We start from the raw sequence: 25,994 nt of genomic DNA, 5'->3' as shown, positions 1-25,994 counted from the left end.
AATATGTATAATGCAATATTTTGTTTCTTTTCTCACCATAGATAATTGGGTTCTTGGCTATTGCAAAAGCATTTGTCAGACAGCATCTAGGATTATTGAGTACAATGCAGCTTCATTTCCGATAGCGGAGGTGCCACTCATGACACCACCCTTCCTGGAAGAGATTGTGACTGATTACCTGGATTCAAACCTAGAAATGAGCCCAAACCTGGTTTTCATTTCATGGTCTTCCACTGTCTATAGTAAAAAGACAACCTGTCAGCAGGATTTTGCAATGTAAACTACAGACGTGGCCATATTAGTGCTGTAACACGGATTGACACCTTAGTTCTTCTATAATCAGTAAAGAGAAGTTTTCTTCCAATGAGATTTGGGCGCACAGGAGCTGGGTCTTCTCCTCCTTGTCTGTAACGCTCTGCCCCCTCCGCTTGCCGGTCTATGAATGACAGTATGAAATTTCATACAGAGGCGGCAGGTCATTCAAAGGCTGGATGGGAATCACAGAGAAGGAGGAGAAGAACCAGCGCATAGTCCGGCCCCTGTGCATCAAAAGCGCATTAGCAGAAAACTTCATATGGTGGTTACAGAAGAACCACTTGTGGTTCATGGGCTTTCACCATAAGGCATCAATGTAATCAGTTTTACTGCACCATTACAAAAACATGCCAATAGGTTGTCTTTAAAAGTTATTATTAAAAAAAAAAAAAATGGCCAACTGCATGGACTACCAGTAATCCGGGCTCTGCAGCCCTCTATTGAATGGAGAAGAGGTAACCATGGTCAGCCTATGTTCCACTCATTGTTAATGGGGCTGCCAGAAAAAAAAAAGAAGGTATGGTGATTGGCTTTTTCCACCACTTCCTTACACAATAAATGGAGTGGAGGCAAAGCATTTGCAGCAATGCCTCATTCAAGAGAGGGCTGCAGAGCCCCATTCTCAGGGTTCTATAGCCATGACCTTGGGATCGCTGGTAACCCCAAGGGTCAGATCCCAAGCAATGGGACAGATCTCCTATATTCTCAAATACATAGGTGATAATTAGTTTTTTGGGGAACAACTCTCTAAAGGTACCTTCACACTAAGCGACTTTGCAGCGAGAACGACGACGATCCGTGACGTTGCAGCGTCCTGGATAGCGATCTCGTTGTGTTTGACACGCAGCAGCGATCTGGATCCCACTGTGATATCGCTGGTTGGAGCTAGAAGTCCAGAACTTTATTTCGTCGTCAGATCACCCGCTGTCATCGCTGGATCGACGTGTGTGACGCCGATCCAGCGATGTGTTCACTTGTAACCAGGGTAAATATCGGGTTACTAAGCGCAGGGCCGCACTTAGTAACCCGATATTTACCCTGGTTACCATTGTAAAAGTTAAAAAAAAAAACTACATACTCACCTTCTGATGTCTGTCACGTCCCCCGGCGTCCACAGGTTTACGCGCTGCTGCCGAGAACTTCCTGCACTGACTGTCAGCGCTGGCCATAAAGCAGAGCACAGCGGTGACGTCACCGCTGTGCTCTGCTTTACTGCCGGCGCTGACACATTCAGTGCAGGAAGCTCTGAGCAGCAGTGCGTAACCCTGTGGACGCCGGTGGGGGACGTGACAGACATCAGAAGGTGAGTATGTAGTGTTTTTTTTTTTTTTTAACTTTTACAATGGTAACCAGGGTAAATATCGGGTTACTAAGCGCGGCCCTGGACTTAGTAACCCGATGTTTACCCTGGTTACCCGGGTGCTGCAGGGGGACTTCGGCATCGTTGAAGACAGTTTCAACGATGCCGAAGTCGTTCCCCTGATCGTTGGTCGCTGGAGAGAGCCGTCTGTGTGACAGCTCCCCAGCGACCACACAACGACTTACCAACGATCACGGCCAGGTCGTATCGCTGGTGGTGATCGTTGGTAAGTCTTTTAGTGTAACGGTACCTTAAGGTGTTCTGGAGCCTCCTCTAATCTTTGCACCAAAACCAAATCTGCATCTAGCGTTCCCCTCCCCCCCATCAAGATATACTGTTATACTAGTTCAGAAGGTATGATCATCATGACATCCTAAGACGTCACTGAAGGGAAGCCTGGTATGTCATCTTTTGGTGTCCCAGACATTACTTGGGAGTGGAAAGAGCACACAAAGAGAAAAAATGGAATGAAAAGGTAAAAAAAAAAAAAAAGACAGTGGAGGTGAAAACCCGCAATGACAAAGGAGCGAAAGCGATGTTAAAAGTAGTGAAATTGAGTGAACTGCAAGCACTATTAATGAAAAGGAGAACTCCAGATAATGCACACATTAAAAAAAATATGTGGAGAATACCTATGTAGTAAGGATGCAGAAGACTGAAACGAAGAGCAATGCCACTTCGTTATGTAATGTGTGACAGCCCCATGGTTCAAGCCATCAAGCTTCTCCTTTCATTGGAAGACAGTAATCTCACCGAATCAGTCATTTAGAGTCTAGGGGATTTGGTAAGTTCCAACAACATGACTTACAGGCGATGCCGTATAAGGGAGAGCTTAAAGGGAACCTGTCACCCCGTTTTTTCAATAGGAGGTAAAAATAGTGTTCAATAGGGCCTGAGCTGTGCTGGACAATAGTGCCTTTATTATCCCGATTCCCCACCTTTGCTGCCAAAATACCTTAGTAAAGTCGCCGTTTTCGGCTGTCAATCACGCAGGTCTGGGCAAAAGGGCGTGGTGAAATGGCTGTTTCTCCCCCACCTCTTGCTTTTCTTCCCGGCGTTGGCGTAGTGTTTTGCACATGCGCAAGAGCCGAATGCACTGCGCAACGGCAAAAAAAGATGCGAACTCGGCTTCAGGAAAATGGCCGCCGCGATCTCCATCTGCGCACGCGCGGCATCCCGCGGCCATTTTCCTGAAGCCCCGGGAAGCAAAGCACTCCATCTGCACAATCGCAGCCTCAGGAAGATGGCCGCCCCCACGATAAACCTCTGAATAGCACAGATCGTGCTCTTTTTGCCGTTGCGCAGTGCAGTCCGCTGTTGGGCATGCGCAAAACACTACGCCAACGCCGGGAAGAAAAGCAAGAGGTGGGGGAGAAACAGCCATTTCACCACGCCCTTTTGACCAGACCTGCATGATTGACAGCCGAAAACGGCGACTTTACTAAGGTATTTTGGCAGCAAAGGTTGGGAATCGGGATAATAAAGGCACTATTGTCCAGCACAGCTCAGGCCCTATTGAACACTATTTTTACCTCATATTGAAAAAACGGGGCGACAGGTTCCCTTTAAGGGTTTTTTGGGTCAGAGGGAACACGCAATAGATCCCATAAGGGGAAGTCAGAGAGACATACATTGACTAGAACCTTGTTGCAGAAGTTCAACTCCAACAAATGCAAGACTTAGAACAGCTCTCCAAAAGCCAGCAGTCTCCAGGAGTGGTTGGGAACCTTTAAGGCCCCTTTCACACATCAGGCTTTTTGCCGTCAGGCACAATCCGGCGAATTTTGGAAAAAAAACGTATCCGGCTTTTTTTTTTTTTTTTTTAACACAATACGCTGACAAACGCAGCATGCTGCGATTTCCTCAGCCCGTAAAATACGGCCGAGAAATATACAACTGATGGAAGCTGCCCCTAGAGAAACATTGGTCCATGTGCAATGCGTTGTTTTTGCGCCTCTCGCTCGTCCGTATTCCTCTCTAGTGTGGCCCCGGCCTAAGTGGTAACATAGAATACCCCAGGGGCGTTGCTAGGGTCCTAAAAGATCAGGGACCCAAGCCCCAAAGTACGTGTTTCCCATACAACCTCCCTGCCACTTAACTGAGGATCCTAAGATATAATTACAGTATACCACTGTTGCTATTGCTAAGCTAAAATACACAATACAAAGACCAATATTAATAAAATTACTACTACACAAGGCCAAAATACTCTACACAATGCCCTCTACCATCACCACTACAGTGAATACAGTACATATTATAATATGACCATTGCCGCTACATAACACATACTGTACAAAGACCAATAATACCGCCATACACCTACCACTGCATGACTGAAATGCATTAAGCTGTTGCTAAATAAAAAAAGAAGAAAAAATGCTATTGAAAAGACAGATATTAATCGCCACACTGTGACCATATAGTGGCAGATACCAGTCCTGCCAACCATATTACGGAGATTACAGTACAGATATATACAGTATATGGGCTTACAGCGCACATTCTTTCTGATGGAGTCATTTTCTTTTCTTGTCTTTTCCATTTGGTCCAGACCGACATGACAACTTCTTCCAGTCAGAACTCGACTGCACAGGTTACAGCAAAAACACTTGACTTCTCACATTTCCAGCACCATCCTCATCTATTCCCAACCTGCCCAACCTCCCCATGCTGCCTGCTCTTCGGTGTGGAGCAGTGACCCCAATACGTCAACTATTATGTCATTACTATGATTACCCCTCCACAAATTAATGCTACAACGACAATGTGCCACAGAGGGGGCCTATAAAAATAATAACGTCTCATAGAAAGTAGGAAAGCTCCCAATGTGCTACCTAGCATGCTCTTTTGAAAGTTATAATACCCGAAGTGTCCCCTCCAAGCAACAAATACCCTTGATTATCCCCTTTAAGTAACAATGCCCCTCCCCAACAGTAACAATGCCCCCTGAAATCCACAGTCAAAACAAATAATTCACCCATTTAAAGGAAATAATATCCTGAATGCCCCACAAGCCCCCTCTATACTGTATGATAGCCCCCATAGCTCCAGGATAGCCCCACCCCTCCCTATGCACTGTAAACTCATCAAAAAAGCTCCCTATGCACTGCATGATGGTCCCCACAGCTCCCTACACACTGCATGATGGTCCCCACAGCTCTCTATGCACTGTATGATGGTGATCACAGCTCTCTATGCACTGTATGATGGTGATCACAGCTCTCTATGCACTGTATGACGTTGATCACAGCTCCCTACACACTGCATGATGGTCCCCACAGCTCCCTACACACTGCATGATGGTCCCCACAGCTCTCTATGCACTGTATGATGGTGATCACAGCTCTCTATGCACTGTATGATGGTGATCACAGCTCTACGCACTGTATGATGGTGATCACAGCTCTCTATGCACTGTATGATGGTGATCACAGCTCTCTATGCACTGTATGATGGTGATCACAGCTCTCTATGCACTGTATGATGGTGATCACAGCTCTCTATGCACTGTATGATGGTGATCACAGCTCTCTATGCACTGTATGATGGTGATCACAGCTCTCTATGCACTGTATGATGGTGACCACTGCTCTCTATGCACTGTATGATGGTGATCACAGCTCCCTATGCACTGTATGACGTTGATCACAGCTCCCTACACACTGCATGATGGTCCCCACAGCTCTCTATGCACTGTATGATGGTCCCCACAGCTCTCTATGCACTGTATGATGGTGATCACAGCTCTCTACGCACTGTATGATGGTGACCACAGCTCTCTACGCACTGTATGATGGTGATCACAGCTCTCTATGCACTGTATGATGGTGACCACAGCTCTCTATGCACTGTATGATGGTGATCACAGCTCTCTATGCACTGTATGATGGTGACCACTGCTCTCTATGCACTGTATGATGGTGACCACTGCTCTCTATGCACTGTATGATGGTGACCACTGCTCTCTATGCACTGTATGATGGTGACCACTGCTCTCTATGCACTGTATGATGGTGACCACTGCTCTCTATGCACTGTATGATGGTGATCACAGCTCTCTATGCACTGTATGATGGTGACCACTGCTCTCTATGCACTGTATGATGGTGATCACAGCTCTCTATGCACTGTATGATGGTCCCCACAGCTCCAAATGCACTGTATGATGGTCCCCATAGCTCACTATATCCTGTATAATGGCCCCTGTAGCCCCATATATACTGTATGATGGCCCCCACACTGCCTTCTACAATATATTATGGTCCCCACAGCTCCCTATATACTGTTTGATGGCCCGACACCACCTTATACATTATATTATGGCACCCACTCGCCCCTTATTATGGCACCTATATATATATATATATATATATATATATATATATATATATATATATATATATATATATATATATATATATATATATATCTATAATATAACGCTGGGAGCGTCACTCTGTCCGAAGCCTTTATAGACTGCGCAAGCGCAAGCGCCGGCGCAGTCTGGACCCCACAGAGTGACGCTCCCAGGAGATCGCGGTATGCGTAAGCACTGAACGCACACCGCGATCTCCAACGGAGAAGCGGGGACGAGCCACGGAGCCAGGAGGGTGAGTATATTTACCTGTCCTCCGTTCCACCGCTGCGCGCGAGCCTCCGTCCTCCACATCCTCTGCCTGAGACGTTCAGTTCAGAGGGCACGATGACGCGCTTAATGCGCGCCGCCCTCTGACTGAACAGTCACAGCCAGAGGACAGGACCCGGAAGACAGACCGGCGCGCAGCAGTGGAACGGGAGGACAGGTAAATATAGCAAGTGCCGGGGGCCTGAGCTAGCGGCGACCCCGGCACCTGACCCCCACAGCGCGCCGGTGTCCCCGCCTGCTCAGGCCCCCAGCACAGCCACGCACAGCCGCCCGCAGTCAGCAGAGCCACGCACAGCCCCCCCGCAGTCAGCAGAGCCACGCACAGCCCCCCGCAGTCAGCAGAGCCACGCACAGCCCCCCGCAGTCAGCAGAGCCACGCACAGCCCCCCGCAGTCAGCAGAGCCACGCACAGCCCCCCGCAGTCAGCAGAGCCACGCACAGCCCCCCGCAGTCAGCAGAGCCACGCACAGCCCCCCGCAGTCAGCAGAGCCACGCACAGCCCCCCGCAGTCAGCAGAGCCACGCACAGCCGCCCGCAGTCAGCAGAGCCACGCACAGCCGCCCGCAGTCAGCAGAGCCACGCACAGCCGCCCGCAGTCAGCAGAGCCACGCACAGCCGCCCGCAGTCAGCAGAGCCACGCACAGCCGCCCGCAGTCAGCAGAGCCACGCACAGCCGCCCGCAGTCAGCAGAGCCACGCACAGCCGCCCGCAGTCAGCAGAGCCACGCACAGCCGCCCGCAGTCAGCAGAGCCACGCACAGCCGCCCGCAGTCAGCAGAGCCACGCACAGCCGCCCGCAGTCAGCAGAGCCACGCACAGCCGCCCGCAGTCAGCAGAGCCACGCACAGCCGCCCGCAGTCAGCAGAGCCACGCACAGCCGCCCGCAGTCAGCAGAGCCACGCACAGCCGCCCGCAGTCAGCAGAGCCACGCACAGCCGCCCGCAGTCAGCAGAGCCACGCACAGCCGCCCGCAGTCAGCAGAGCCACGCACAGCCGCCCGCAGTCAGCAGAGCCACGCACAGCCGCCCGCAGTCAGCAGAGCCACGCACAGCCGCCCGCAGTCAGCAGAGCCACGCACAGCCGCCCGCAGTCAGCAGAGCCACGCACAGCCGCCCGCAGTCAGCAGAGCCACGCACAGCCGCCCGCAGTCAGCAGAGCCACGCACAGCCGCCCGCAGTCAGCAGAGCCACGCACAGCCGCCCGCAGTCAGCAGAGCCACGCACAGCCGCCCGCAGTCAGCAGAGCCACGCACAGCCGCCCGCAGTCAGCAGAGCCACGCACAGCCGCCCGCAGTCAGCAGAGCCACGCACAGCCGCCCGCAGTCAGCAGAGCCACGCACAGCCGCCCGCAGTCAGCAGAGCCACGCACAGCCGCCCGCAGTCAGCAGAGCCACGCACAGCCGCCCGCAGTCAGCAGAGCCACGCACAGCCGCCCGCAGTCAGCAGAGCCACGCACAGCCGCCCGCAGTCAGCAGAGCCACGCACAGCCGCCCGCAGTCAGCAGAGCCACGCACAGCCGCCCGCAGTCAGCAGAGCCACGCACAGCCGCCCGCAGTCAGCAGAGCCACGCACAGCCGCCCGCAGTCAGCAGAGCCACGCACAGCCGCCCGCAGTCAGCAGAGCCACGCACAGCCGCCCGCAGTCAGCAGAGCCACGCACAGCCGCCCGCAGTCAGCAGAGCCACGCACAGCCGCCCGCAGTCAGCAGAGCCACGCACAGCCGCCCGCAGTCAGCAGAGCCACGCACAGCCGCCCGCAGTCAGCAGAGCCACGCACAGCCGCCCGCAGTCAGCAGAGCCACGCACAGCCGCCCGCAGTCAGCAGAGCCACGCACAGCCGCCCGCAGTCAGCAGAGCCACGCACAGCCGCCCGCAGTCAGCAGAGCCACGCACAGCCGCCCGCAGTCAGCAGAGCCACGCACAGCCGCCCGCAGTCAGCAGAGCCACGCACAGCCGCCCGCAGTCAGCAGAGCCACGCACAGCCGCCCGCAGTCAGCAGAGCCACGCACAGCCGCCCGCACTCAGCACAGCCGCCCGCACTCAGCACAGCTGCACTCGGGCAGTAGAGCCGGAGAGAGAAAGATGGGAGCAACATATGGCAGAATGGAAACAGGAACAGGCAGAATGGGGGCGCGGGATGGGAGCAGCACATGACAGAATGATTGCGCACGATGGGAGCAGCACATGACAGGATGGGGGTGCAGGATGGGAGCACATGACAGGATGGGGCGCAGGATGGGAGCAGCACATGACAGGATGGGAGCAGCACATGACAGAATGGGGGCACACACATGACAGGATGGGGGTGTAGGATGGAGCAGCATATGACAGGATGGGGGCGCAGGATGGGAGCACATGACAGGATGGGGACGAAGGATTGAGCAGCACATGACAGGATGGGGGCGCAGGATGGAGGAGCACATGACAGGATGGGGGCGCAGGATGGAGGAGCACATGACAGGATGGGGGCGCAGGATGGAGCAGCACATGACAGGATGGGGCCGCAGGATGGAGGAGCACATGACAGGATGGGGACGCAGGATGGAGCAGCACATGACAGGATGGGGACGCAGGATGGAGCAGCACATGACAGGATGGTGACCATATACCAATATAAATGCTCGCCACCCGGGCGTAGAACGGGTTCAATAGCTAGTATATATATATATATATATATATATATATATATATATATATATATATATATATATATATATATATATAGTATGATGGCTCTACTGCCCCTTAAATGTAGCTTGATGACCTCCATAGCCTCTTCTACATAATATGATGGCACCCACACCCCTTATATGTATAGTATAGTCTCATCAGCACGATTATGGCGATACTAAACTTGGGCAGTCTTTTAAATACTTTTGTCGTGAAAAGAAAAATTGAAAATTTGTAAAATATAATTATATATATTTTTATCAATATGATTGTGTCATCATTTCCAAAGACCCTTAGGCTATGTGCGCACATTGAGTATTTACTTGCAGAAATTTCTGCAAGGTTTCTGCATCTCTTGGTTTTTGTACAGCGAGGAAGGCTTTTTGAGCTAAATAAAGCTATTAAAAAAAAATAAAAATAATTCTGATGTACTGTAATTTCTTGATTCAACACTACCTTTTTAATTCTGATGCAATAGATTAATGGGATTAGGGTTTTTTGCCAGCAGCTGTCATTGATACCAAGCCCTAGGCTTAGTAATGAAAAGGTGTCACACCCTCTTTACTAAGCTGGTAAACACAAACACACACACACAGTCTCCAGCCTATGTAGGAGTGTTAACAGAATGGAGGTACATAGGCAGTAAACAAACCAACTCTTAACCCCTTCAAGTCGCGGCCCTTTTTCGTTTTTGCGTTTTCGTTTTTCACTTCCCTCCTTCCCAGAGCCATAACTTTTTTATTTTTCCGTCAATATGGTCACGTGAGGGCTTATTTTTTGCGGGACGAGTTGTACTTTTGAACGACACCATTGGTTTTACCCTGTCTTTTACTAGAAAACGGGAAAAAAATTCCAAGTGTGGTGAAATTGCAAAAAAAGTGCAATCCCACACTTGTTTTTTGTTTGGCTTTTTTGCTAGGTTCACTAAATGCTAAAACTAACCTGCTATTATGATTCTCTAGGTCATTACGAGTTCATGGATACCTAACATGTCTAGGTTATTTTTTATCCAAGTGGTAAAAAAAATTCAAAACTTTGCTTTAAAAAAAAAAAAAAAAAAAAAAGTGCCATTTTCCGATACCCGAAGTGTCTCCATTTTTCGTGATCTGGGTTCGGGTGAGGGCTTATTTTTTGCGTGCCGAGCTGGCGTTTTTAATATCACTTTTGTGCAGATACGTTCTTTTGATCGCCCGTTATTGCATTTTAATGCAATGTCGCGGCGACCAAAAAAACCGTAATTCTGGCGTTTCTAATTTTTTTTCGCTACGCTGTTTAACGATCAGGTTAATGCTTTTTTTATTGATAGATCAGGCGATTCTGAACGCGGCGATACCAAATACGTGTAGGTTTGATTTTTTTTTTATTGTTTTATTTAGGATGGGGTGAAAGGGGGGTGTTTTAAACTTTTATATTTTTTTTCATATTTTTTTTCATATTTTTAAAAACATTTTTTTTTTTTTTTTTTTTACTTGTGCCATGCTTCAATAGCCTCCACGGGAGGCTAGAAGCTGGCACAACTCGATTGGCTCAGCTACACAACAGCGATCATCAGATCGCTGCTATGTAGCTGAATTGCAGGTGTGCTGTGAGAGCCGACCACAGGGGGGCGCTCACAGCAGGCCGGCATCAGTAACCATAGAGGTCTCATGGACCTCTATGGTTACTGTCCTGACACATTGCCGACCCCCGATCATGTGACAGGGGTCGGCGATGCGCTCGTTTCCGGATGCACGGCCGGAAGCGGTAGTTAAATGCCGCTGTCAGCGTTTGACAGCGGCATTTAACAGGTTAATAGCGATTTCCCCCTGCCGCTATTGCGCGCACATGTCAGCTGTACAAAACAGCTGACATGTCATGACTTTAATGTGGGCTCAGCACCGGAGCCCACATCAAAGGGGGGAGACACGACATGCGCAGTAATAGTACAGCGCATGTCGTGAAAGGGTTAATAGAAAAAAATTCAGCGTAATTTTCATAATCAGCAGAAGGAAAGCCGGCGGCTGAGGCTGATGTTAATATTCTGGGAAGGAACCAATTAGCCATAAAGGTTCCCAGGCTATTAATATCAGCTATAAACATAAGGATGAATGACCTCGGGGAGATCAAAACATCCAACACCGCGGAGCCACCATCACGTGTTTTTCACCGCAGTGATCCAGAACACTGCCCCCATCCCTTAAGGGAAATATGCAAATGCATGTAGAAAAGCCGTGGAGACACCATCACGTGTTTCTCAACGCAATGAATAGCCAGGTCTTTCACCGGGAAGGAACAACCACGGGAAGGGCAGCATCCAATAAAGGAAAACCACCTATGCCAAAACATGGTATCCATCCACAGACAGCTGTTTCGGGGTATTTGCCCCTCATCAGTGTGGAGTAGGAAACTGGCTATTAGGAGCAGTGCCTAGTGAAAAGGCTATGAACATAAGGATGAATGACCTCGGGGAGATCAAAACATCCAACACCGCGGAGACACCATCACGTGTTTCTCAACGCAGTGATCCAGAACACTGCCCCCATCCCTAAAGGGAAATATGCAAATGCATGTAGAAAAGCCGCGGAGACACCATCACGTTTCTCAACGCAAGCAATGAACTACTTCCTACTCCACACTGATGAGGGGCAAATACCCCGAAACAGCTGTCTGTGGATGGATACCATGTTTTGGCATAGGTGGTTTTCCTTTATTGGATGCTGCCCTTCCCGTGGTTGTTCCTTCCCGGTGAAAGACCTGGCTATTCATTGCTTGCGTTGAGAAACGCGTGATGGTGTCTCCGTGGCTTTTCTACATACATTAAAGGGCCACTGTCACCCCCCTCCAGCCGTTATAAACTAAAAGAGCCACCTTGTGCAGCAGTAATGCTGCATTCTAACAAGGTGGCTCTTTTAGTTTTTGGTTCAAGTATTCCCAAAATAAAGCGTTTTGAAACGTATCCAAAATACCTGTCTTTATCCAGGGAGGCGAGTCTGAACCCCCCTCTTTGAAGCACCCAACTGCCATCAGTCATCTCTTCTGGGGCACTGGTCGCCACCCCCTCAGCGATGTTTACCTCTGAAATCCGGCGCCTGCGCTGTGCTCTTCTGCCTGGGGCACGCGCATTGAGCATTGGCCGTCAGCTCAGATGCCGGGTTCCGGACTGCGCCTGTGCCGTGCCTAGGAATCCCAGCCCCGCACTGTGCATAATGCATAACACACTGCGAGGGGTGGATTCAGTAGCAGGGTGGCCGCACTGCCCGCACAGCCCCTGAAGATTGGAGTGACGGCAGAGTAGCGGTCCAAGCTGGGGAGTGAGGACCCGCCTCCCTGGCTAAAGACAGGTATTTTGGATAAGCTTCAAAACGCTTTATTTTGGGAATACTTGAACCAAAAAGTAAAAGAGCCACCTTGTTAGAATGCAGAATTACTGCTGCACAAGATGGCTCTTTTAGTTTATAACGGCTGGAGGGGGTGACAGTGGCCCTTTAATATCAGCTCACAGCTGTTTGCTTAGCCTTTACTGGCTAGTTTACAGGGGGACCCCAGAAAAAAAAAATTGACATAGGGTCCCCCTATAAAATCTAACCAGCAAAGGCTAGGTAGACCGCTGCAGCTGATATTAACTCGACCGATGTCGGACACCCTCCTTTTGATGTGGGCTCCGGCGGTGAGCTCACATCTTTTCCGGCACATGTTAGCTGTTTTGAACGCAAGATCACCGTGGGACACTCGGGATTACGTGGTCACGCCGATAAGAACCACCCCGCCGGTGTTTTCCGATCTATCACACAGATGACAGCATGGGAAACACTACAGGAAGCCGTAACACTGCAAACAAAAACTCAGCAAATCCGCAAACATTTTTATACCTGCGTTTTTGCTGTGGATTTGATTGACTCAATTGAAGTCAATGTGTGGAAAACACTAGAAATTCGCACAAAGAATTGACATGCTGCAAAAAAAATAATAAATAAATAAATAAAGCACTGCAAATACTCAAAGGAAATTTACTGATCATGTGCACAGCACTTCAGAATGGTCATTGAATTAGCTTGCATAAGGTTTCCATAGTGTTTTTGGCCCATTTCCGTGTGGAAAAAACAGCTGCGAAAACGCATAAAAAAAGCACCGTGTGCACATAACCTAAATGTTTTTATTTTTCAGTAGGAATAATATTCACCTGCGTGGTCTACAATAGGGTAATAATGTGGAAATAAATATGGGTTCAAAAACACAATTTGTTATCATTGGAAAAAGAATAGGTAAACTCCGGATCCTGTTTGGTGCCCGTTGCAGGTGGCGTTTAAGTTATTAGTGCCAATATGGGTGCCGTGCTACTTGTAGATACTCAGATGTTTGGGACTACCCGTTTCTGTACGATCTTACGGTTCCCCCTGAGGGATAAATTTACACCTTTTTAAAATATGATTGCACTAGTCCATATAAAGCCTAGAACTGTGGATTTAGGTGTACTCACTCTTGATGGGCGGTCAGAGTGCTGATGGTCATCAGCTGGTAGAAGGCGCTCAGAGCAAGGTTCATGTCCTGTGCAATTAAATTTTGGAGAATCGTATCCCTGATAGAGTCAATGTGCTGATATATCATACAGGTCAACATGCACACATAATTATAGTGCCGTATCTATATATATCTATATACACATATATATATATATATATAAAGATTAAAAAAGAGGCAGCACTCCGTTTCCAAAAAGGTGCAGGATTTATTCAAATCCACATGTCTGTGCGACGTTTCAGCTCTATTGAGCTTTTCTCAAGCAGTGGACAAAGGTTCCTTTGTACATATATATAGTGTTTAAACATCCTTAATTACCGCCATTTGTGTTTAATTATACAAATCTTTTAAATAAAGTGCATCTGTGCATTGTGCATTTATATATGTAAATATTGGCAGCCATGCCGTTCTTACCGCCGTGGGAGCCAGTTACTCGTGGAGGACGCCATTGCTTCTGTCAGCGTTCATATATTTCTATTGCGCATGTCTGCTACTACATAAAGTTTGGTTGAACCGCAAGTCAGACAAATAAAGTCGGCGCATGCGCAGTAGCGCTCAATTTCGCCATTTTGTTGTAGGTACAATCTCTAGAGCTCCAAGCATGAGAGGGTCAGACACATAAAGTCGGCGCATGCGCAGTAGCGCTCAATTTCGCCGTTTTGTTACAGATATACTTTCCAGAGCTCCAAGCACAAGAACAACCGGAATGGACATACTACTGTGCTCATGGGACGCCTCAGAACATGCTAGTGGGCACAGCTATATTCTATGGCATCACTTAATATAGTTGTAACTAACCATTCTCACTATGGCTCACAATAATTGCCGTATTTTTGATATTGACTCATGTAAGCAGTGATTTCTATTAGTGTATATTATCACCAAATGGACATTATTTTTACCACCCTGATGATGTGAGCATAGCCTTCCACAGACCATACCTCACAGACCAGATAGCATTCAGCATGGTCAAGTCAGACCTGTTACGGCCAGGCTGCCCATATCCAGAATTGCTATAAAGTGGTAAATGTCCTGGCGTATAAATAAATTCTCAGTTCAAAACAAACACAACAGGTACTATAGCCTTCCTTTAGCACACTTTATTTGATTGACTTATGTTCAACAAAATTACAGAAAAATTTTTTTTACAGAAAAAATTCTTGAATAATATATGCGTCCTCCATTTTCACATTGCTTCCTCATAGTGGCAATTCCGCATGGCCGACTTCCTATCTACATAGAAGATAAAAACAAGAAATACATTAATGTCTAAATTAAAAACAAATCTAGCAATAACTTGGGACCATATAATCAAACAACATATTCAAACGATCGTATGCATTTTAAAATCAACATTAAGACCCCCAGGTTTTAGGGTATTGAGCTCGTATATCCACATGAGTTCTCTCTTTTTAAGAATGGATTCCCTATCACCCCCCCTTCTCTGTATAGGGACAGTATCAATAATTTTAAAGCGCAAATCCTTTTCAGTATGTTTTAGTTCAGTAAAATGTTTGGGGACCGGAAGATCAGTTCTCTTTTTCCTTATGGTATATCTATGTTGGTTCATCCTGACCTTTAGTTCACAGGTCGTCTCCCCAACATACCACAAGTTACAAGGACATATGAGCACATAGATGACGAACTCTGAACTACAAGTCAGAAAATGTTTGATTTGATAAGTTTTATCTGTCACTGGATGCTTAAATGTAGGTCCTTTTACCATGTGGTTACAGTTTATACAATTTAAACAGGGGAAGCATCCCTTTCTACCAGATCCAGTAAGGGACGTTTGGATACTTCTCCTCATAGGGCCAATATCTGCCCTAATGAGCATGTCCCTGATATTTCTGCTTCTTCTATATGAATGTAATGGAGGCATCTTAAACTCTTGGATCTTGGGAAGACACTTTCCTAACATTGTCCAATGTTTTTTGATAATACTAGCTATTTTGTCACTTTCTTCTGTGTACGTGGAGACAAAAGGAATCCTTTTGAATATTTTTTTCTTCTCGTTGGAATTTTTATTAATCAGTTGAAGTCTATCCTTCTTCATGACCATATTTTTTGTCTGCTCTAATAACCTCTTAGGGTAACCCCTATCTAGAAATTTTTTGATCAATAAGTCTATAGTTGAGTCAACTCTATCCTCCTCTTTCACTATTCGTCTGACTCTAAGTAGTTGGCTCAAGGGAATGGATTCCTTCATAGATCTTGGGTGATGGCTGTCATATAAAAGTAAATTGTTTTTATCCGTATTTTTTGTAAATAAAGTGGTATTTAGATAGCCATTTCTTTGTTCAACTAATACATCCAAAAATTGAATTTCAGTTTTAGATTTTACCAAAGTGAATTTGATTGTTTGGTCAATCGTGTTAAGAAATACATGGAATTCATCCAACTCTTTTTCCGTACCTGTCCAAAGGAGGAAGACGTCGTCTATGTATCTCCACCACACCAATGCATGTTGGAAGTGGTGGGACACATAGACAAGGTCCTCCTCCAGGACCTCCATAACAAGGTTAGCGTATGAGGGGGCCATATTGGCCCCCATAGCTGTACCTTGTTTTTGAGCGTAAAACGCATCACCAAAAAGAAAATAATTATATTTTAAAATTATTTCCAACAGCCTGAGGAGAAAGGCTCTACCTTCCATTGTATATTTAATTGGATCCAGCATCTTATTAACAGCCCCTAATCCTCGTGTATGATCAATAGAGGTATATAGTGACACTACATCGAAGGAGGCTAGAAGCACCTCCCCCTTCAACTGCAGTGTCTCCAACTTCTTTAGGAAGTCTGTAGTATCTTTGATGTAAGATCCACATTTCTTTGTAATAGGGTTCAGTATTTTATCGAGGAAGATACCCATTTTGTTAAAAATGGAGCCAACTCCGGACACTATCGGTCGCCCCGGAGGGTCGACCAAACTTTTATGTATTTTTGGTGTCATATACAGCACCGGGGTGCGTGGGTTCTCCTCCCATAAAAAATTATATAGTTCTTGGTCTATTATAGATGCCTGCATGGCTTCCTTCAGGCATTTTTCAATTACTTCCTGAATACTGAATTTTGGATCCCTATCTAGTTTTTCATATACATTTCTGTCATTTAATTGTCTCATGACTTCTTTTATATAGGCTTGCTTGTCCATGACGACGACCGCTCCCCCCTTGTCTGCGGGTTTTATTATAATGTCATCGTCATGGACAAGCTCCTGTAGGGCTACCACCTCCTCCCCCCGAATGTTAGGATGTCTAAATTCATTGGTACATTCACTTTTAAGCACTTCAATATCCATTTTTACAGCTTTTTCAAACGCTTCTATAATAGCTGAGTTAGTTGGTGGAATAAATTTACTTTTCTTCTTTAACTCGACCATTTGTAAATCAAATTCACTTATTTTACATGACATACCATCACTTTTATCACTAAACCATTCTTTTAGTTTAATTTGTCTGAAGAAGCTTTCTAATTCTATTTGTAGCTCAAACCAATTAACATGGGTACATGGACTAAAACTTAAACCTTTGCTTAATACAGATATTTGTGTATTCGTTAGTACCTTGTGGGAAATATTCACCACTAAGTCTGTTCTCTCTTTCTGAGGTTCAAAGTCCTTTGTGGTTTGGCTTTTTCGGGTTTCTTTTTGCCGCCGGTGTTGGCGCTTGCCTCCTCTTCTTTTCCTTCTTCTGGACCTTTGGTCGGATCTAGAGGATATAAACTCAGAGTTTAAGTGACCAGTATTATCAGTATTACTCTCATGTCTATTCTGATGACCTCTTTTTCTCCAAGACATTTTCACATTTTCTGTTTGCCAGGAATATACATGGCCCGTCTCATAGTCTCCAGTATCTCTAATCCATTTTTTTCTTTTAGTCTCTTCTAGTTCACCACGAAATTTACTCATATCTTTATCCGTTTTGTCCTTAAATATAGTCCAATCTTCCTTGCTCAAGATTTCCTGTAATTTAATTTCCACTTCCCCAATATTTGATTGCAGTTTTCTAACTTCTACTTGTAGATATTCAACATTAAGTAACATCACATCCATTGCATATTTGTTAGAAATCATCATAAACCTATTACAGAAGGCAGTGTTACTACTGAACAAGTTTGGTCTAATGCTAGACCTCAGTCCCCTAGGTATTTTGCGATCTTTGAGGTACTGTCCCAGTGTAGTCAAGTGTAACTGAGAACTTATAAGTCGCTTCATATCATTTATATATTTATGCTTGGTTTCAATTAGTGAGGGTATTTTTAAAAAGGTTGCATCCCCCTCTATGTTATTAAGTATACGTTGCTCATCTTCCGTTGTATAATTAAAAGTCCCAGGTTCCATGGAGTGCTCCTCCATGTTACCAAAAACTGGCTTAAGGATGTTAAGAAAAAATATCACAAAAAATCCGAATGTGCAAAAATTTCCAGACATCAGTATAAATAGTAAAAAAGGGAACAGCACACTGGTGTAACTTATCTCTGGGTGCAAAGCCTCCAGGCAACCCGTCCACTGGTCCGCCGCATTCAATAAAGATTAAAAAAGAGGCAGCACTCCGTTTCCAAAAAGGTGCAGGATTTATTCAAATCCACATGTCTGTGCGACGTTTCAGCTCTATTGAGCTTTTCTCAAGCAGTGGACAAAGGTTCCTTTGTACATATATATAGTGTTTAAACATCCTTAATTACCGCCATTTGTGTTTAATTATACAAATCTTTTAAATAAAGTGCATCTGTGCATTGTGCATTTATATATGTAAATATTGGCAGCCATGCCGTTCTTACCGCCGTGGGAGCCAGTTACTCGTGGAGGACGCCATTGCTTCTGTCAGCGTTCATATATTTCTATTGCGCATGTCTGCTACTACATAAAGTTTGGTTGAACCGCAAGTCAGACAAATAAAGTCGGCGCATGCGCAGTAGCGCTCAATTTCGCCATTTTGTTGTAGGTACAATCTCTAGAGCTCCAAGCATGAGAGGGTCAGACACATAAAGTCGGCGCATGCGCAGTAGCGCTCAATTTCGCCGTTTTGTTACAGATATACTTTCCAGAGCTCCAAGCACAAGAACAACCGGAATGGACATACTACTGTGCTCATGGGACGCCTCAGAACATGCTAGTGGGCACAGCTATATTCTATGGCATCACTTAATATAGTTGTAACTAACCATTCTCACTATGGCTCACAATAATTGCCGTATTTTTGATATTGACTCATGTAAGCAGTGATTTCTATTAGTGTATATTATCACCAAATGGACATTATTTTTACCACCCTGATGATGTGAGCATAGCCTTCCACAGACCATACCTCACAGACCAGATAGCATTCAGCATGGTCAAGTCAGACCTGTTACGGCCAGGCTGCCCATATCCAGAATTGCTATAAAGTGGTAAATGTCCTTTACATATATAAATGCACAATGCACAGATGCACTTTATTTAAAAGATTTGTATAATTAAACACAAATGGCGGTAATTAAGGATGTTTAAACACTATATATATGTACAAAGGAACCTTTGTCCACTGCTTGAGAAAAGCTCAATAGAGCTGAAACGTCGCACAGACATGTGGATTTGAATAAATCCTGCACCTTTTTGGAAACGGAGTGCTGCCTCTTTTTTAATCTTTATTGAATGCGGCGGACCAGTGGACGGGTTGCCTGGAGGCTTTGCACCCAGAGATAAGTTACACCAGTGTGCTGTTCCCTTTTTTACTATTTATATATATATATATATATATATATATATATATATATATATATATATATATATATATATATATAATTGTCTAAGGGGTACTTCCGTCTTTCTGTCGGAAAGTTCCGTCACGGAAATCCCGCGTCGCTGATTGGTCGCGCCAGCTGCCTGTCATGGCTGACGCGACCAATCAGCGACGGCCAGAGTCCGATTAGTCCCTCTCTACTCCCCTTAAGTCAGTGCCCGGCGCCCGCTCCATGCTCCACGGCTCACACAGGGTTAATGCCAGCAGTAACGGACCGCCTTATGCCACGGGTAACGCACTCCGTTACCACCGCTATTAACCCTGTGTGACCAAGTTTTTACTATTGACGCAGCCTAGGTCATGTGACCGCGACATCACAAGTCCTGCGCACCTGCGCGAGAAGGACCTGCCGTGACATCACGGTCATGTGACCGCGACACGGTCATGTGACCGCGACACGGTCATGTGACCGCGACGTCATCACAGGTCCTGCGCGAGAAGGACCTGCCATGACGTCACGGTCACATGACAGCGACGTCATCACATCCTGGGACTGGAAGCTGCCGCCTGCACCCCACACAGGCGACAGAACTACAACGCGCCTGCGGAAGGTGAGTATATGTTTATTTTTTTAACCTGTGACATACGTGGCTGGGCAATATACTACGTGAGTGCCCAATATACTATGTGGCTGGGCAATATACTACGTCGCTGTGCAATATACTACGTGGCTCTGTGCTGTATACTACGTCACTGGGCAATATACTACGTGGCTGGGCAATATACTACGTCGCTGGGCAATATACTACGTGGACATACATATTCTAGAATACCCGATGCGTTAGAATCGGGCCACCATCTAGTAATTAATACTCACTGATCCCCCGTGCTGCAGGGTTTGGAAACGGTGCAGAGGTGCAGATCGCGAGCGGGTCACGGCTGGGATTTGTGAGGTGAACTGCGAATGAAGCTGCGGCGAGAGCCGCAGGACCGCGAAAGCCCCGCATGCCCCGGCCGGAAGCAATGCCGAGGTAGCGGTCGGAGGGGGTGGGTGGAGCTGGGGGTGACGTCAACGAGCTACGTAGGACAGGTGTGCTGTGGACAGCCAACCAACGCGTTTCAAGGGCTGATTACCCTGACGAAGAGGGCTAGAGCCCTTGAAACACGTTGCTTCCGGCCTGGGCACGCGAGGCTCTCGCGGTCCTGCGGGTCTCGCCGCAGCTTCATTCGCAGTTCACCTCACAAATCCAAATCACAGTGGTGACCCGCTCGCGATCTGCACCATTTCCAAACCCTGCAGCACGGGGAATCAGTGAGTATTAATTATACGGCACTATAATTATGTGTGCATGTTGACCTGTATGATATATCGGCACATTCACTCTATCAGGGAGACGATTCTCCAAAATGTAATTGCACAGGACATAAACCCTGCTCTAATATGTAATATTCTCTTTCCCCCATGACGGCACCACGGAGAGAATTTCATAGAATATACATTGGGGGGGGGGGGGGGGGACCACTGCCTCTAGGACCCTTCTGCCAAAGGTGAGGTCTGAAGAAGTCAGGTCTAATCGGTAGTGTTTAAAAAATGTAGAGGGAGATGACCAAGTGGCCGCTCTACATATCTGCTCAATTGATGCTCCCGCTCTCTCTGCCCACGAGGCAGCCACCGATCTGGTTGAATGAGCTCTGACTCCCTCTGGAATGGTTTCATTAGACGGAGAATACGAAAGGATGATGGCGTCCCTTATCCATCTCGCAAGTATGGCCTTCGATGCTTTATGTCCTTTCTTTGGACCCTGAAAGCACACAGAGACCTATCCCTCCTACAGTCCCTCGTGGCTGCTAGATATTGGACTAAGCATCTTTTAACGTCTAGTGTATGTAGGAGTTCTTCCTTTCTATTTCTGGGGTTTGGACAGAAGGAGGGCAGAGATATTTCCTGAGATCTATGGAAACGTGACACCACTTTGGGGAGATAGGATGGGTCGGTCTTCAGGATTGCTCTGTCATCTAGTATCTGGGTTAGAGGTGGGTATGCTGATAGGGCCTGCATATCACTGATTCTGCGTGCCGACGTTAGTGCCACAAGAAGGGAGATTTTGAGGGATATTATTTTTAAAGAGGCTTGTGACAGAGGCTCAAAGGGTGCTTTAATCAGTGCAGAGAGAACTAAATTTAGATCCCAGGGAGGTGTAGAATGGTGGACAACTGGTCTAGATCTACTCGAGGCCTTAATAAATCTCTTTATCCAGCGATTTCCCGCCAAGTCGCAGTTGTAAAGGGCCCCTAGCGCTGCTATTTGGACCTGAGGCTTCTATCACACTAGCGTCGTACTCGGCCCGTCGCAGAGCGTCGGGCCGACGTACCGACGCTAGCGTTGTTTGCGCTGCACAACGGGTGCAGCGGATGCTGTTTTTCCACGCATCCGCTGCCCCATTGTGAGGTGGGGGCGGAGTTCCGGCCGCGCATGTGCGGTCGGAAATGGCGGTCCGTCGGCCGCAAAAAACGTTACATGTAACATTTTTTGCAGCCGACGGTCCGCCACAACACGGCGCAACCGTCGCACGACGGTTGCGACGTGTGGCAAAGCGTCGCAATGCAGGATGCGTTTTTGCAACCAAACGACGCATAGCGACGTGCAGTGCACGACGCTAGTGTGAAAGTAGCCTTAAGTGTGCTTGTTACTAAGCCTTTCTCTAGTCCTTTCTGAATGAACTCTAGTACCTTTTGAATTGGGATTTCCTCAGATAAACTGGCACCTGAAACAGATAAAAATCTCCTCCAAACCTTCCCATATGCTCTAGTAGTCACTGGTTTCCTACTTAACAGGAGAGTGGAAACTAGGTTTGAAGAGAATCCTCTCTTGGTTAGAAACTCCCTTTCAAATTCCAGGCCTTCATATGCAAGTTCTTTACTTGCGGATGATTTACCGGCCCCTGATGCAGCAGGTTCGGAATATCTGGAAGAACCCAAGGGTCTGTTATGGACATTATCCGTAACCACGGAAACCAATGCTCTTTTTGGCCAAAAGGGAGCTATCATGATGACTCTCGCTCCGTCTTCCCCAACACTAAGGGAATTAGCGCTATTGGGGGCAAAGCATAGGCTAGATCAAAATCCCAAGGAATTGAGAACGTCTAGTGTCACCGGGCTCCCCCACGGGTCGATCGAACAGAAGGCACGAGTCTTCTGGTTTTGGCTGTTTGCAAATAAATCTATTCCTGGAAGACCCCACAGCTCTACCATGTTGTTGAATACTGCCTGGTTCAATTCCCACTCTCCCTGCTTCAGCTGTGCTCGACTTAAAAAATCTGCAGTCTAATTTTCCGTCCCTTTGATGTGAAGGGCTGACAGTGACAACAGATTGGCCTCTGCTAACAATGGGATGGATTTTGCCACCTCCATCAATGCTCAAGATCTTGTGTCCCCCTGATGATTCAAGTATGCTACCACTACCCTGTTGTCCGAGAGCACCCTCACGTGTTGGGAAAGGAGGGAGTGTAGGAAGTGGTTGAGCGCACATTTCACTGCCAGGAGTTCTTTCAGGTTTGAGGAACCAAGTTTTTCTTCCTCCGACCACGGCCCTTGAGCAATCTGATTGTCTAAATGAGCCCCCCCAACCCCAAGGACTCGCGTCGGTAATCAGAATTATAGATGTTGGCCATACTCATGTAACACCTCTGGTTAGGTTGTCTGGATTCACCCACCAAGCTAGAGAACATATTGTTTGTAAGGAGATTTTTAAGTGCTTTTCTAATCCCCCTTTAAGCGAGATTCTGCTTCTAGTATTTCCCACTGGAGATCTCTGGTGTGACTCTGGGCCCATTGGACCGTTGGAAGACAGGCTGTCATCAATCCCTGTATGGACATCGCTTTGCGCAGAGTGACAACTGGGGACCGCCTCAATTGTTCTACCAGTAGGATCATGTTTGAAATGTTTTCCTCGGGAGGCGGCATTCTTGTCTGTTTGAGTCTATTATTATCCCTAAGTACTGTTGTACTTGGGTTGGGAAGATTCTGGACTTTGCTAGGTTCAACATCCACCCTAGATTTGTCAGGGATATCATTGCTTTGTTCAACTGTTGGCTGCAATGGAGAGGAGATTCGCCAATTACCAGGAGGTCGTCCAGATATGGGACTATTAATATGTTTTGCTCTCTTATGTGAGCCATGACCTCTGCCATCAATTTCGTAAATACCCTCGGGACTATGGCTAGGCCGAAGGGAAGGGCCCTGAATTGGTAATGTTTCAACTCTCCTTGCATTAATACCGCCACTCTGAGAAATTTTTGGTAATCTGAGTGGATGGGCACATGGTAATATGCATCTTTTAAATCGATGACAGGCATAAAACAAGACGGATAAAACGTTCTCACACAAGTCTTTATTGTTTCCATTTTGAAACTTTGAGTCACTAGGCACTTGTTTAGTTTTTTCAAATTTATTATTGTCCTGTAAGTTCCATCCAGTTTCGTTTGAAGAAACAGAGGGGAATAGAATCCCATGCCTTTCTCCTGGTCCGGGACTTCCTCTAGGACATTCTTTATTAGGAGACTTTGCACCTCTTTTTGAAGGCCCAGTTGTTCGGCCTTTACTTTCCTTTGTGGTGTTACTACAAAATGATGAGGTGGCAATGTATGGAACTTCAGCATCAGTCCTGTTTTTATTATGTTCAATATCCATACACTCCCAGATATTTTTCCCAGGCTGGAAGAAAGTGTGTCAATCTCCCTCCCACCTGGGGCCCAACTTCATTGGGGTTGTTTTTTGTGATCAGGTTTGTTAAACATGTAGCCTTTCCCCTTAAATCTTTTATCCTCCCATCCTTCCTTTTGATTTTTAGGGGGCTTTCTACGCATAAATTTTCTGTTCCGAAAGGGTCGTCTATACGATTGGTTAGGAAACCCCGGAAAGGCTTTTTTCTTTTCTACCGCTTTCTCAAGAATGTCATCTAGAATAGGCCCAAATAAGAACTCCCCTTCGCAGGGAATAGAGCATAATTTGGCTTTCGTCTGTAGGATCCCCGGCCAACACTTAGGCCGGGGTCACACATGCGAGTTTTACGGACGTAAGAGCGCAGAAACTACGTCCGTAAAACTCGCATAACATACGGCACAATTATTCTCAATGGGGCTGCTCCTATTAGCCGTATATTACGGTTCAGTATTATACGGCTTTCTACGGCCGTACAAAATCGCAGCATGCTGCGTTTGTCAGCGTATTGCGCAAAAAAATCGCCAATGAAAGTCTATGGGGGCGAGAAAAATACGGATTCCACACGGACCAGCAGTGTGACTTGCGAGAAATACGCACCGGTGTTAGTGAAAAGTCGGTAATTCAATTGCCGGCTTTTCATTTCTCCTGCACAAACCCGACAGGATATGAGACCTGGTTTACATACAGTAAACCATCTCATATCCCCTTTTTTTTGCATATTCCACACTTCTAATGTTAGTAGTGTGTATGTGCAAAATTTCAGCGCTGTAGCTGCTGAAATAAAGGGTTAAATGGCGGAAAAAATTGGCGTGAGCTCCCGCGCAATTTTCTCCGCCACAGTGGTAAAGCCAGTGACTGACGGCAGATATTAATAGCCTAGAGAGGGTCCATGGTTATTGGCCCCCCCGTGGCTAAAAACATCTGCCCCCAGCCACCCCAGAAAAGGCACATCTGGAAGATGCGCCTATTCTGGCACTTGGCCACTCTCTTCCCACTCCCTGTAGCGGTGGGATATGGGGTAATGAAGGGTTAATGTCACCTTGCTATTGTAAGGTGACATTAAGCCAGATTAATAATGGAGAGGCGTCAATTATGACACCTATCCATTATTAATCCAATTGTTTGAAGGGTTAAAAAAACACACACACATGATTAAAAAGGATTTTAATGAAATAAACACAGCGGTTGTTGTAATAATTTATTGTTCTCTCAATCCATTTCCAGGCCCTCGCTTGGCAAAATAATAAACGCACAAGATACATACCTTCTGATGTCCGATCACTTCCCACGATGTAATCCATCTGAAGGGGTTAACTAATATTACAGGCACGAGCTGCGATAAACCACTCGCTCGTGTCTGTAATCCCCCGGCGAATGAATGAAATGTAGGTCATTGACCTACATTTCCTTCAGTCGCGGTGATGCGCCCCCTGGTGGATGTCCTCATATGACCTGGAGCGTGGGAAAAAGTTCCCAGGCTGCAGTTCATGAGAAAATCCACCAGAGGGCGCCTCACCGCGACTCAATGTAAGTACAGATCCAGCTTTCCTTTCAGCACCCGGGGGATTACAGGCACGAGCGAGTGGTTTATCGCAGCTCGTGCCTGTAATATTAATTAACCCCTTCAGATGGATTACTTCGTGGGACGTGACGTTTCAGCAGAAGATATGTATCTTGTGCGTTTATTATTTTGCCAAGCGAGGGCCTGGAAATGGATTGAGAGAACAATAAATTATTACAACAACCGGTGTGTTTATTTCATTAAAATCCTTTTTAATAATGTGTGTGTGTGTGTGTGTTTTTTAACCCTTTCAGACAATTGGATTAATAATGGATAGGTGTCATAATTGACGCCTCTCCATCTCCATTATTAATCTGGCTTAATGTCACCTTACAATAGCAAGGTGGCATTAACCCTTCATTACCCCATATCCCACCGCTACAGGGAGTGGGAAGAGAGTGGCCAAGTGCCAGAATAGGCGCATCTTCCAGATGTGCCTTTTCTGGGGTGGCTGGGGGCAGATGTTTTTAGCCACGGGGGGGGGGGCAATAACCATGGACCC

At 46.7% G+C, this 25,994-nt stretch overlaps 1 protein-coding gene across 2 annotated transcripts in view; it reads right to left on the bottom strand.

Moving 5' to 3' along the window:
- Positions 1-25,994, bottom strand: part of PGAP4 (post-GPI attachment to proteins GalNAc transferase 4) — a 53,404-nt gene that overhangs the window by 3,457 nt on the left and 23,953 nt on the right. The window contains exon 2 of one of the 2 annotated variants that reach the window (XM_077251095.1): positions 17,052-17,196. The exons of the other annotated variant lie outside the window; for it this stretch is intronic. The gene's annotated coding sequence lies outside the window, so the exon portion shown is untranslated. The remainder of the gene's footprint in view (positions 1-17,051; positions 17,197-25,994) is intronic. 2 annotated transcript variants of the gene reach the window in all.

This window comes from Ranitomeya variabilis, chromosome 4 (assembly GCF_051348905.1).
Source record: "Ranitomeya variabilis isolate aRanVar5 chromosome 4, aRanVar5.hap1, whole genome shotgun sequence".
Taxonomy (NCBI): Eukaryota; Metazoa; Chordata; class Amphibia; order Anura; family Dendrobatidae; genus Ranitomeya; species Ranitomeya variabilis.
This window is presented reverse-complemented; position numbering and strand designations above follow the sequence as displayed.